Here is a 13432-nt window from a genome sequence, read left to right on the forward strand (position 1 = left end):
ATATTGTATATTTCATACATATGAAATTCAAAAAGAGGCCAAATTCTCTTATGTTACTAGAATTTAGAACAGGAAGTGCTTAGTGATGTCAAAGGAGCAGAAGGGGCTTTCTAGTGGTCTGATAATGATATGAATTTTATTCTGAGTACGGTTATGTTTAATTGATGTGATCTATTTGGGAAAATTCATCAAGCTGTACACACATGATGGGTGCCTTTTTGTATATATGTCATACTTTAAGAAAAATAGTTTCAGTATAAATACCATGATTATGTGATTCAATAATAAAAATAATTACGAATAGACATCACTGGTTAAATATTAACATTGAGCTTCTTATTATATAACTCATAAAGCTATATAAACACACTCATACACACACACACACATACACACACTTCATTTTATAGTCCAAATTGCACTGCATATCGCTTAAACTCGATCCCAGAAAATCTACATGAACTTGTATAACAAACTCTCTAATTTTTTTCTCATTTTAAAAGAATTAGACTGACATCTCTAAAGTTCTTCTCATCACTCAGAAGCTATGTTTGCAAATCACAATGATTATATAAGCTGTTTGCAAAATATTTAAAATGCAACACCTATTTAATTCAGTTTATAACCTAAAATTTTAAATACTTGAGTAAAATTTGAAATGGCCTTGTATTTAAATGTATTTTATTATATACCATGTTACTTTCCTTGCAGATTTGATTTGAAGAAAATGTTTATGTTCCTCAGCATGAAAGAACTGTGAAACATATCCACCATCCTGATGTGATCACTTTAGTTCTAGTTCTGACATAAAGCAGCTTTGTAACCTTGAATAAGTCACAGAAATTTTTTTGCCTCAGATTCCTAATTCTTTGAATGAATAATAGACTGTATCCCCTGCCACCTCAGATGGCTCATGGGTGTATTAAATGAGACAAAACTCTATAGAGCAGTTCAAAAATGCAAATGTAGTTACTATTATTACTGCATTATTATAGGTTTTTATATCAGTTTCTATTTTTCTCCATTTAAGGCAGAGAAAAAGTGATTTTACTCAGGTGCACATGCACACAACCTTAACTAGGTAGTGGGAGAGAAAATGAGGTACATTTTTTTTTCCTTTTTATGCTACTGAAGTTCTGCTTTGCTCATTACCCTTCCATTACTTTCCCTTCATTTTCCTCCCATGGAGCAATGGAGATAAGCTCCTGTTGATAGTTCATGAATTTCAATTTACGTATACAGGGACAGGGCATTTTTGATGGAATGTTTCCAATGTTGGAACTTCCTGCCACTTGTACTTTCAGAGAGCCCGTGTTTAAACTTTCAGGCCAATATGTAAATCTGTTTTTGTTCCTTTAAACGGAAGACTTGTGGTTGTTTCAAAACATATATGCATTAAATAAGTATTTATTCAACATTAAAGATATCAGAACTAAGAGATTTTCCCAGGGACAAGTAAAGTGAATGAGACAACAGGGACTGAGGCTGCATTTCCAAGCGTCTGGCCCTCAAAGAGTGTCCAACAGGCAAAGCATAGTAGAAAGAGATCTCATTGTGAAAAGGAACATCCGCAAGTGCATAAGAAGAGGCATTCACCTACAGTCCCCAAAATGCTTATGGCTCTTTTCTCAAAGTGTTGGGGTTTCAATTTGTGTTTACTTTCTTCTTTACACTTTTACATGGTTACAATTATTTCACAATTAGTATGTAATTTTTATATAATTAGAAACTACATAAAGTTATTTTTACAGTGAAAAAATAATAATGCTATTGCAATACAATCTAATAGCCTACAATAAATAGTTGTATTGAGTTTCATAAAACCCATTATACAAACTGTTTAAAGAAAAGTTAAAAGTAAGAAACGATTGTTTGGGTGGTACATATTCTCCAGATAATGAAATAGAGTATCTTTTTCCCTTTCCTTTAAAGACAACCCTGACTTGAATTTTATTTTCAAAATTCTCTTGCTTTTCTTTACTGTTGAATTATGTATGGATGTATTCCTGACTAGCATATTATTTAGTTTTGCATTTTTAAATTAAATATAAAATGGTTAATTCTCTATATGTTTATGTAACTTTCTTTTTTCATTTAATCTTAACTGTGAGACTTGTCCCTCTTGATAACATGTAACAATCCTTGTTTCTTTTCTTTGCTGAGCAGTGTTTCTTAGAAGGACTAGAGTACATTTTACTTAACCATTCTACTGCCAGTAGGCAAAAGGGTGTTATTCTCTAGTACTAAAAATGCTGCTAAAATAATTATTCTACAGATATTCTCATGCACATGAGCAAGAATCCTTATAATACATATGTGGAGTGAATGTACTGGGTCAGAGGATATGTTCAATTTCACATTCATATTCCCGTTATCAACTATGTTGTTCCTGACTGTGTTGATTTTCACTATTGTATCTTTCCTACAGCATTATATTCTGATTACATTTTTATGATATTTTTCATGATACATTTTCTGGGTATACTCTTTTTCCTTTTCTAAATAATTAGTTCATGTGCATAAGGGATGAGCAGTTGGTCTTTCTTCTTTTCTAATACAAAGCTAAGGATTTAAATGTCCTTAAAACACTGAAGTAGCTACATCCTACAAGTTTGATGTGTAGAATTTTTGTTTTCATTTATTTGTAAATATTTTAGTATTTACAAATGAATTTAAAAATCATATGTGTGTATGTGTACTTATATTTTTTCTAAAATTGTAAAAGTTTAAAAATTTAATTTTAAAAATTAAAAGAAATTTTAATTAATTTTTATATTTAATTCCAGTAAGAGCAGAGGTCATAATCTACAGTGAATTGGCTCTCAAATTTGTTGAGACCCTCTTGGTACCAATTATTATAAATATTATGTTTCCTTGAGGTGAAAAAAAAAGTATTTCCAACAGTTGGATACCAAATTCTATACATTTGATTCAATATGGTTAACTTTTAGCTTTTCTGTATAAGTCTATGGTCTATTTCAAACTAAGGTTCAATGTTCATTTGTTTCCCATAGGGATATCCAGTTGCTCACAGAACCATTTTCTTATTCAGGTGAATTGCTTTGAAATCTTTGTCAAAAATCAATATACATGTATATATTTATAGACTCTCTATTATGTTTCATTAATCTGTATTTCTGTCTTTTGGTAACAGTACACTCTCTTGATTATGGTAGCTTTTAGTAAGTCTTGAAATCAGGTAGAGTAAATCTTCCAAATTTGTTTTCCTTTCCTATTTAAAAAAAATTTTTCTTTCACTGATTTAGGTTGTTAGTTGTTTCATAAATATTTTGCAAATCATTTATCAATTTCTTTTTAAAAACTGAAGGAATTTTCAATGGGGTAACTTTGAATCTATATGTTGATTTGGGTAGAATTGAAATTCCATAATTTTGAAACTCTTCCTAATCATGAGTACGTCATATGTCTCCATTTATTTAGTCCATCTTACTTTCTCTAAATATTACTGAGTTAGTAGTCTAGAAAACTTGTATGTCTTTTAAAAGAATTTATTCCTTTATATTTAAAGTTTTGGTGTTATTTACTAAATGTTGAGGTGAGTATATAAAAATTACAATTGAGTTTTAATATTAATCTTGTATCCTATGACCTAGATAATTCATTTCTTAGTTCTTCTTGCTTATTTGTAGATTTCTTCAGATTTTTGTATAAAATAAACATACCATTGGTAAATAGAAAACTATTTTTTCCTTACAGAATTTTATATTTTTATATGTTTTCTTTGCCCTATTTCAATGACTGGAACTTCCAGTATTGTATTTAACACACATGATTTGAGCGATCTGAGGAGGGACTCTTGCCTTTGTCCAAACATTGCAACAAAAGTTTGATATTTTACCATTAAGTATAATGGAAGAGATAAATGATTAAATGGTACCTTGCTTGCTTAAAGTTTAGAGCCCTACACAAATGAATTTGCTATAGTTTTAAGGTATGTTTGAAAACTAGGCATTGAGATTAAAGTTAATACAGTCATAAGTCATATCGCCTAGTAGTATCATTATCAGATCTCCCCAAACCACCATGACAGAGTGGCTTGTTTAAGTTAATATATTTGAGTTTTATATCTGAATATAAATATAGGTATACATAAATTATAGTTTATATTGATATATATATGTATATTTAAACTTCAGAACACCCTACAGCACTAAATTAGCTTTCTATACAATATATTTATCTCCTAAGAATTAAGTAGCTAAAATTCTTCCAGCCCACACTTCTGGTATAAGACATTCAATTTATAATGAAAATTAGATTAAATGGAAAATAAAATTATATCACAACAGAGGGGAAAGAACTATTTTCTAATATGAGCTGTTAATTTTTTCCCCATTTTATATGTGTACAAGTATATATTTTATCTATCCAGCATCAAAAACTATGGTTTCTTTTAGAGTTATTTAGTAGATAAAACTCAAACCTTTCTCTCTATCCTGACAAAAGAGTAGTTTTGTGAATCATCACATTAGAATGTCTAGGATGTTCCTGAAGGAGGTAATTTTTTTTTAATTTTCAGTATTTTTAAAAATTTTGCTCTTCTAAGATCCCTGTATGCTTTCATTTATCATTCTGTTTACTGTTAATAATACTATCATTCTATTTAAAAGTAATTGAACAGATTCTTGCCACTTGAAACAATAGGAATCAGAGGAAGAATAATCAAGAAGTATAAAGGTAAAAAGTATTCCACCTAGTTAATTCATTTTTATATTCATAATAGAAATGCATAATTAGTGTGTGTGTTCATAAGATACATAGATGAGTTTACCTCTATGTGTCTTCTCAATAGAAAGTAAGAATGACAAAAAAATGTATATATAATTTAAAAAATCAAAGAAAATGCTTCCAGTTTTATTGATGAGTCCCAGTCACATTGTTTCTGGAGTGTCAAACAAACTTGAAAGACATAAATACCATATGAACAATACACACTCCTAAAATTTAACACCTGTCTCCCATGAATAGGTGATGACATTTTTATGCTTATGTGTTAATGCAATATGTTGCTTTTTGTGCTACTACCATGGAATATCTGGAACGGAAATATGTACACTTTGAACTTGGCTATAGCATGCCTGCTCTGAGGCTTCATATGCATATTTTTCCAATTAGAGTCCTTTCACCTTGCATGCTTTCTGAATTATGAGTGTAACTGCATTGTTTAAATGTGAGTACAATACTAAAAGAAAGGGATTTAGATCAACACAGACATAATAAAGAAGATTTAGCTTTTAGTGTACCTTTTTGGGGAATGTCAATAAGATAACTTGTGTAACTTTTTGGTACAAAATGTTTAGAAGTCACTGGTAAAAGTAGTGAAAGGTGGGGACAAGTACTTCAGATTAATAGTACAAAGAGTATCACATCTCAAATGAGTTGAGTATAGCCTGAAAGATGTAGAAGGTTGCAAAATATCAACTACTTTGCCCCTCCTCTTCCACTTTCTTTAGGTTTGTACAGCCCAAGAAACAAAAGGATGTGTTTGGATTTAAGTGCCATATTTCAAGACAGAATGGGTAAAGATGGAGCAAAGTTTCAGGATTAGATGAAATCATTTTGAGCCTTTATACACTCTATGATCTTGAGAAACTTTCAGAAAATTGTTAAGCCTCAATTTCACCAATGAAATGAGGATAATAATGAAAACAGCTTTCAGGATACTATGAAGATATATTTGTACAGTGTTTGGTAAACTGATTTTCAATATAATTGTCAACTATATTTATATAGTGCTTACAAAGCCCCTCATACTAAGCACATTACATCATTTATCCATGTGGAAAGTACTATTGCCATCCCCATTTCACAGAAAAGGAAACAGAGGCACAAAGAAATGGAAAGACTTGGCCAAGTTAACGCTAATAGCAGAGCAGCCAGGACTTGGCAGAAGAAGTCTTACATTCTTACCCATTTTATTTTAGGTGCTCCTCTCAAGTGAATGCAGCCTTGAGATGATAATCATTTCACCATCTTTATCCACACTTTCCTCAGTGTTTCCTTGAGGTCCTTGAGGTCTAACCTCTGGAGGCACTGGTACATCAACTCCTTATTGTTTCTTATTTACTTACATTCTGATTTTGTCTAAAGTTAATCTTGACTGTTAAGGATTTGGGAATCAAGTAAGTGCTGTGAGGCAGGAGTGGGATAGACACTTAGTGATGTCATTTCCACAGGTCAACAAGCTGAATTTTTTAAAGACAAACACTTAGGTTAGCACACAGCCTCCTAGCGTGCAGTCCCTATGCTGGCAGCTTGTCAAGGTAGGAGGTTGTCATCTTACAGCAACAGTGGAAGAAGAAGCATGTTCCTATTTCCATTGCTTGCCTTGCTCCCTCCTTCCTTTTCCTTAATAAAAAGCTATGCTCCTATTTCTCCTTCATAACCTGCCATAATTATGTGACTTCTGGATGGGTTTGGGTCAGGGAAAGGAGGTGGGCTAAATGAAACACTACCTGCTGCAGTGGGCATGAGACACTCCCTGACTTTTACTATGCACAGTAGTTATACTTTTTACCTCAATTCCTGAAGTTCAACTTCATTATGGTTTGTCAGGTCTTTCTAGCTCTTCACTACATAAAGTTTGTAGGCAACTCAGTATCTTCTATTCCCACATTCCTGCCCCATTTTGGAAGAAATCCTCCTAAAATTAAGAACTTTGCCCTTGGAGTAAACGTTTTATTTTACCCTGGATCTGGCTAATACTTATTTGATATCTTTTCTGCTTTACTCAATAACAAATGTGTCTCATGTCTGTGGAGCAAATATTATACTTCCCATATTCCAAGTTCTTAGTTATGTTTCAGCACTGATTTCTTTGATTATATCAATTCACAAATAATCTGTTCCATTGCTGAACTCTTTTTATGATTATGTCCATGACATAATTCAAAATTTAATTGTTCCCTAATGATTTGTTCTATATATAAGCATTCAAACCCTTTCTATGCCTTACATAATAATAGATACATCATGGGTTTTCAATAAATATCTTGTTGTTGAAACACTATAACTTAAAAAAATAAACTTGTTTCTCATTAAATGAAGGCAGGGAGTTAGAAAATCAGATTTGCTGAAATGGTGAAAAGAGAAAGAAAAGGAGCAAAAGGCCAGTTGTGCCAAATGTGTCCATGACAGATGTTTGCAGACTGCAAAAGAAGGGACAAAGTCAAGTGAGAACTCTTTTAACCCAACACCAGCAGTCTTTTCAAGTAGCTGTAAAATGTGACACCATTTTCTCCTCTACTTTGCAAAAGTTTGGAGTGAATTTTGGACACATTCCCCCTCCACCTGGAGAGATGATGGCATTCAAACCTCAACATTTGTTTTGTTTAAATTTTACAAAAGAGAGAGAATCTTTTAAAGTACAATTCACTTGTGATGCCCTACACACTTTAGTAACATATTTTCTTCTACTCATTTCTAACATATTAAAAAATTTAGCTAGTTCCCTGAAATGCAGTCATATTTATGCAGAAAATGATCTATCATTTCACAAGACAGAGAAGTAAAAATATATCATCTCAATGAAAATATATCTTTATTTCTGTAGGCTTCAATTTTTTAGTCACAGTGTCCTCAGATTTGAAATTTTGGTTCCAGTGTTTTCTCTTAGCCTCTGACATCTCAAATGTCAAAATCAATCTGCCTCAACACACACCTGCTTTAAACTTTCTAGTGTTGTGCTCTATAAATATCATAGTCAAAGCCAAGCTACAAAGATTGAGTCTTGGTTTTTACGTGTTGTATGGCAAATATAATTTTTTTTTCTTGAGCTGATTCTTAAATGCTTTTCTTTTGCTTAGTCCCACCTACATATCTCATATATTCTACTGAAAAGTTGTACTGAGTTTTCAATTTCTGAGGTCTTGGCTCAATGTCAGGTTTAACTCCCTTGCCAATCATTTGCTATATATGATTACTAGACTTGATTTACTCTAAGGTAAGGCAAGTCTGGATCCATTAGTTTGATTGCTACGTGCATGACCTAATGTCGGACAAATCTGTACTTTCTAACACCTTTGTTAACACAATAAAATGTATAAGAATCAAATTATCCTAAAGGCAAATCTAATATAATGTGCACCTGCTACTACTGCTACTGATATTGCTTAGAAAATTTTGGCCATCTCCTAGGACATATCCAGGTGATTGTGAAGGCAAACAATTATAGGCAGCTTCCAACGTCTAGCAAGGAAAGTGTTGATTTCTGATGCTTTGTGGAATCATTATTTACATTCCATTCAATACCATTTTTGTCTCCTAGATTACTCCTGTATTATTATCAAAATTAATCTCAGTGTTGGGATTTCTTATTGATGATTTTCATGGAATCATCAATGAAATTTCAAAACAATAAAATTTCAGATTTAGAGAATTTAATATTAGGGGTTTATCTACTCTTGGATGACCTCAAAGATCCATATTAGGAAGTAATTTATAATTTAGCTGAAGCATGGCTTAAATTGCAAGAACTGAAAATATTAGTAATGGTTATCTCCATGATCACTAGCATCCTTAGTCATCATTGCAAAATTACTTTTGTGCTCCTCCTTGTTTTGTATAAATGCCTTGAGAGAAATCAATAACAGATAACAGGTGTCTCAAGAAATCTCATTTGTGCTACAGAATCCATTTGGACACATTTCAGTGTCTATGCAGAATTTCAGAAAGACCCATTTTGAAATGTTTATGAGTTTAGGCAAACTGTTAATTTATGCATTTTGTGGATATGAAGAGGTTTTCATAATAAGCTTCAGGATACTAACTCTATGGAAAAGTTCATATGTTAGACTCTCTGAAGGTATGCTGAAATATTAATTTATCTGGTATTTTAGATAATTATAACATTCCTGAGATTAATCCAATTCTGACTACATTATTACATTGTTGTCATTCTTATAGAACATAGCTCTTGAGAAATTGATTAGGGCAGTTTCATCAAATGGTAGAAAATACAAATAAAATACCTATTATGGGTAGAAGATTTTCCTTATCTGGAATGCAGCTTTCCTTAGTCAATATGATTCCCCCAAAAGCAATCAATAGTACCCTGTGAGAAGAATGTTTTAGTTCAAGTCATGGTTTCCCAGTTCCTTCACACCAAACTACAAACTGCAAAACTCTAATGGTGAAGCTTTCACGTGACTTCTAGAGGAGACATTAGGCATAGTGAAGAGAGCATGGCTTCTAATCTTTGAGCTGTGAGTTAGAATCCTGACTCCATCATGTACTGCTCTGCAGTCTCAAGCAAGCTATTTAACTGCTGTGAAATCCATTTGTCTTATCAGTAAAAGGGAGGGTAATAATGCCATTACCAGGATAGATGAGAAAGTATAATTAATAGAACTAATGCATTTAAAACCCTTGACATAGAGTTGACACAAGGCTAGTTCTTTCTAACATTTTAGGTTGCCTAAGTCAGAATTTGACTCCACAGTGAAAGTTGCTGTTTTTAATCTCTGTATCCACAGCCCTTAGCACAGAGTAGGCAATGCAAATTGTGAAAGTGTTGCTAGAGTCTAGTTGTTTCCATGGTTACTGTTGAGACTACCTGCTGTATATACACATACATTCTCATTCGTAAGGTATTTTAAAATGACATTGTTGACAATGTTAATTATATAATGTATATTTTGTGAAAGATTTTTGTCTCTGGAAAAGACAGAAAATTGTTGAGAAATAAATCTAACCAAAATCTTTCATGCATATTTGAGATCACTGCAAATTATGTTACCTTAAAAAGATATATTTGAGCTACAGAGGCACAAGTTTTTTGAAAAACATGTTAATTGCAGGTGTTTTCTGGATTGAGTGTCACAAGGGACAAAGGAAGTGAGCAAAAGAGAAGAAAAAAATTAAATACCTCTATGATTTCACGGAGAGACAAGAGAAACAAATTTAAACAACACCGTCCGTCTTTGTGTGTCAAGATAATTTTATTTATATTGCATTCGTCTGATCAAGGTGCTGGGGGCATCAAATGCACAATTAAGATGAGATAATAGTAATAAACAATAGTTAAAACATCATAAAAATCCATATTAAAGATAACAAACACAGGAATAAGGGAGCCTGGGGCAGGGGGGGACATCCTTTTAATTCAAATCTAATAATCCACCAATCTATTTCCTGGCATGAGTGTCTGATAATGTGGGATCCATTTGCCTAAAGTAGAGCTTGGAACTGTAGTTGCATTAATCCTCTCTGTCAGGATTAGGAAACATAGATCTTAATAGGCAGGCATGTGAAGATTCATACTGAACTTAAAATATTCAGACAGCTCTGATTTATCATTGTAACTTGTTATGGTTTAGTAGTGCCACTGGCTGTTGTCATTATCATGCTGCAGTATTTCAAAAGAGCTTTAGTTAACAATGCTGCTATTCCTATGAAGGCAAAAAAGTGTCTCTAGCAACTTGGATATTAACAAGGCTGGCAGCAAATTGCTGCATTGTTGTTAAGCAAGATCAATTGTTCAAAGATGTTGCCTTCAGTGATTGTCCAGGAGCTGAACTAGAAATGAATGTGTTTGGTTATAAAATCTTCAGAAATATATTGGGTTGCAAGGAAAGACATTAGACCCTGAAGCGAAGGGACTAAAATGGAACAAATGAGGTTTTCTAAAAAGTAAGTCAACAGAAATATAAGTTTTGAACCTGTGAGAACCTTTTAGATCTGTGAGGTCAGAATGTAGAGGGTACATGATTTTGGTGGGAAAAAAAATACATTTTTCTTTTTAGCAATCTCTAAGTGCAATTTATCATTTCTTTTGACTTAATATAGGTAACACATCATAATTGTTAGCAGAGCTGTGACTGTTACCAATAGAAACCATATATATTTTCATATTAGATTACAGTTTGTTGCACATACCTAAATTGTTTGCATTCATTACTACTTAGAAAATCATGGTAATTATACCTGCACTGTAATGCATTAATAAAGAAACACATATACTACTATAGCACACATTTCAGTTTATAGTATATTGATAATTGCATTTCAACATAATTTTTCCTTTGTAATCAGATGTGATTGATTTTAGGCATTTAAAGATATTATTCTGAGAAAGGTCCAAAACTTTCGTCAATGAACTGCCAAAAAGACAATGACACACATTAGGTGAAGAACTCCTCTTTCATTGCTAACAGAAATGTATTCTTCTGAGGCTAAGAAAGTCATGGTCAAACAAAACTTCAAGACAAATAAAATATTACCACCTTTCAGAAACTAAAAAAGAGAAAATGCCATAATTACAAACAATCCTCTCTTTTACAACTGAAGGAAACTAAGGTAGAAGACATGGTGCCAGATAGCATCTTTTCACATAGCAAACACTTCTGTAACAACATAGCAAAATATGCTGGAACAGTGCCTGTTTTGCAGCCACCTCAAGTTAGACGTAGAGCAGCCTGATGGGGTGGAAAGATCACCTACCATAATTGTATTCTTACTTCTATCACAAAGTTGCTATTTGACTTTGCTAGTATCTAAACTTTCAGAACTTATTTCTTCAGTTATGTACTGAAGAAACTGGACACTTTAGCTTTTTCAGATCTAAAAATCTACTCCAGGTGTCAATATTCTCTTGGTTAAAACAAAGTTTTTGACTCCCACTACAAGCAGTGGGATTTTTTTTTTAATAAATTTATTTATTGGCTGCATTGGGTCTTCGTTCCTACGTGGCAGCTTTCTCTATTTTCAGAGAGCGGGGGTTACTCTTTGTTGTGGCATGCAGGCTTCTCATTGCGGTGGCTTCTCTTGTTGCAGAGCATGGGCTCTAGGCACTCAGGCTTCAGTAGCTGTGACACACGGGCTCAGTAGTTGTGGCTTGCAGGCTCTAGAGCGCAGGCTCAGTAGTTGTTGTGCATGGGCTTAGTTGCCCCGTGACATGTGGGATCTTCCTGGACCAGGACTTGAACTCGTGTCCCCTGCATTGACAGGTGGTTTCTTAACCACTGCGCCACCAGGCAGCCCAACAGTGGGATTTTATTGTATTGGTTCTTCTACAATTCAAAATGTTAAGATGACCCACCTTTTCACTATTAGTTAGCATTAATTAAATATTAGCCATAGTCACATGTTTCAAAAATGGCGCAGATATGTCTTAAGATTTTCCAGCTACTTATTAGCTGCTCATGCAGGTTTCTCCCCAGAATCAGCACGATTTATCTTTAATAATTTTAGTCTTTTATCTAGCACAAATTGGCAGGGCAGTTACTTTGATTACTCGAAAATTTTACATGCTACTTGGGAAAAAAAATATGTTTCTGAATTTATTAATAAGATGCTTTCTCCCTTAAAGGGATTTTTCAGAGAGTAACTTAAAAACATACCTATTTAATCTCAGCATTTCTTCCCCCTGTCTTTCCCTGGATGGGCAATGGTACACACATATTGAACTTGGAAACTTGATAAATTAGGAATAACGTTTGGAGCTGTGATCTTTTAATTTTTCAAGAAGACATTTAAGCTCTTGAAAAGTTTGTCATATGCATGTGAAGTTTCCTTATGAAATTTTCTATTAACCTACTTTTCCTGTTAACCTACTTAGCATTTTATAAAGAGAGGCTTGAGGTTTTATATTTCTCTAAATATATTAATATAATAAATAGTCTGCCTATAGAATCCAAGTTTATTGTGTTTTTAAATGAAATATTGAGAATAAAAAGAGATAAAGTTAAGAGGATTTTTTTTTTTGAAGTACTTTCTAGTTTCTACAGCTAAACCTCTTCCAATTGTTCTTATCAAATGAATTAGGTTGGGTGTGGAGGAGGTGTTGGGGTGGATTTGAGTCATTTTATAGCATAGTGACTGGATGACTTTACCAAGACATTTCTGTTCTTGTGGCCTTAGTATCTTGGGTAATGCTATTAAAATTAAAGATTTGCCCATAAGCCTAGTAATGAAATAACAAACAAGGACAAGTATTTCTTGAGAGTGACAGGCAGTTGTTTGTAAGTATGCCTTAATTCACAAATTGCTTTCACTTAATTAGTTTAATGTTTGCAAAACACTTTGAGGATGACAGGAATGAAAGGAATTATATAAATGCTAGAAATTTTTAATAGACTCAAATCTCTCAGAGGTTGAGAGCTCACCAACTGTCCATCTTCCTAGTTGAGGACAGGAGAAATGGTCTTCTAGAATTTCTCCAGGGGAGCATAAGCTGGCCCTTTCATATTCTGGCATCTGAGCTTGTTAAGAATTTAAGGACCAACTCCCCCTTTCTTTGTATTTTACTAATTACAAGGGAACCTCTTTGAAAAGAAAAGAGAATATGTATAAATATTAAATAAGATAAATAAATTAGAGGACAGGGTACTTGATAGCACTCTTTTTCCCTTTCCAGGTAAGACCTGGGGCAAGACCTTTCTCTCCTCTTTGTCTCAGATAGGACTTCTGGATC

The sequence above is a fragment of the Aethalodelphis obliquidens genome, unplaced genomic scaffold (assembly GCF_003676395.1).
Source record: "Aethalodelphis obliquidens isolate GAN/ISIS:26980383/991018 unplaced genomic scaffold, ASM367639v1 scaffold1, whole genome shotgun sequence".
Lineage (NCBI taxonomy): Eukaryota > Metazoa > Chordata > Mammalia > Artiodactyla > Delphinidae > Aethalodelphis > Aethalodelphis obliquidens.